The sequence below is a fragment of the Panthera uncia genome, assembly GCF_023721935.1.
Source record: "Panthera uncia isolate 11264 chromosome B2 unlocalized genomic scaffold, Puncia_PCG_1.0 HiC_scaffold_24, whole genome shotgun sequence".
Classification (NCBI taxonomy): Eukaryota; Metazoa; Chordata; class Mammalia; order Carnivora; family Felidae; genus Panthera; species Panthera uncia.
Window position 1 is genome coordinate 20,537,411 of NW_026057580.1, and position 1,827 is coordinate 20,539,237.

Below are 1,827 nucleotides of genomic sequence, written 5' to 3' on the forward strand. Positions count from 1 at the left end.
AACAAAACTGGAGGCACCACAATCCCAGACTTCAAGTTATATCACAAAGCTGTAGTAATCAAAATAGTATGATACTGGCACAAAAACAGACACACAGATCAGTAGAACAGAATAGAAATCCCAGAAATAAACCCATAATCATTTGGTAAATTAATCTTCAACAAAGGAGGAAAGAATATGCAACAAATGATTTTGGGAAAACTGGGAAGCTAAATGCAAAAGAATGAAACTGAACCACTTTCTTGCACCAAAAACAAAAATCAACTCAAAACGAATTAAGAACCTAAATGTGAGACCAGAAACCATAAAAATCCTAGAAGAGAGCTTAGGCAGTAATTTCTCTGACAATGGTCATAGCAGCATTTTTCTAGATATGTCTCCTGTGGCAAGGGAAACAAAAGCAAAAATAAACTATTGGGACTACATCAAAATAAAAAAAACTTCTATGTAGCAAAGGAAACAACCAACAAAACTAAAAGACACCCTACCAAATGGGAAAAGATATTTGTAAACGACATATCTGATAAAGGGCTTGTATCTAAAATATATAAAGAACTTATACAACTCAAAATCAAAAAACCAAATAATCCAATTAAAAATGGGGAGAAGACAAGAACAGACATTTCTCCAAAGAAGACATACACATGGACAATAGACACATGAAAAGATGCTCAGTATCATTCATCATCAGAGAAATGCAAATCAAAATCACAATGAGATATCACCTCACACCTGTCAGAATAGCTAAAAACAAAACGTCAGGAAACAACAAGTGTTGATTAAGATGTGGAGAAAAAATAACTCTCATGCATTGTTGGTAGGAATGCAAACTGGGGTAGCCAGTGTGGAAGACAGTATGGAGGTTCCTCAAAAAATTAAAAATACAACTGTCCTGTGATCCAGTAATTGCACTACTGGATATTTACCCAAAGAATATGAAAACATTAATTTGAGGGAATAAGTGCACCCCTATGTTTATTGCAGCATTATTTAGAATAGCCAAATTATGGAAGCAGCCCAAGTGTCCCCTGATAAATGGATAAAGAAGAAGTGGTATATATACAATGTAATATTATTCAGCCATAAAAAAGAATAAAGTCATGTCATTTGCAACAACATGGATAGAGCTAGAGAGTATAATGCAAAGTGAAATAAGTCAGTCAGAGAAAGACAAATACCATATGATTTCACTCATAATAAACAAACAAAAAAGAGACAAACCAAAAAACTGACTCTTAACTGTAGAAAATAAATTAATGGTTACCAGAGGAGAGGTGGCGGTGGGGAATTGGATGAAACAGGTTAAGAGGACACTTACCTTCATGAGCACTGAGTAATGTATGGAATTGTTGAATCACTATATTGTACACCTGAAACTAACATAACATTGTATGTTAACTATACTAGAATTAAAATTTTAATAATTAAAATTTAAAAAAAACTACAAGATATTGCTTCTTCATAACCACTAGGATAGTTATAATCAAAAAGACAGATAGGGGTGCCTGGGTGGCTCATTCAGTTGAGCATGTGACTCTTGATTTCAGCTCAGGTCATGATCCCAGGGCTGTGGGATCGAGCCCCACATCAGGCTTCATGCTGAGCATGGAGCCTGCTTAAGATTCTTTCTCTCTCCCTTTGCCCCTCTCCCCTGCTCTCTAAACACAGACAGAGAGAGAGAGATAGAGAGATAGAGAGAGAGATAACAAGTGTTATTGGGGAAAGTGGGGAAAATTGGAACCCTCATACATTGTTGGTGGAAATATAAAATGATGCAGTTCCTCAAAAAGTTAAACATAAAATTACCATATGACCCAATAATTTGAC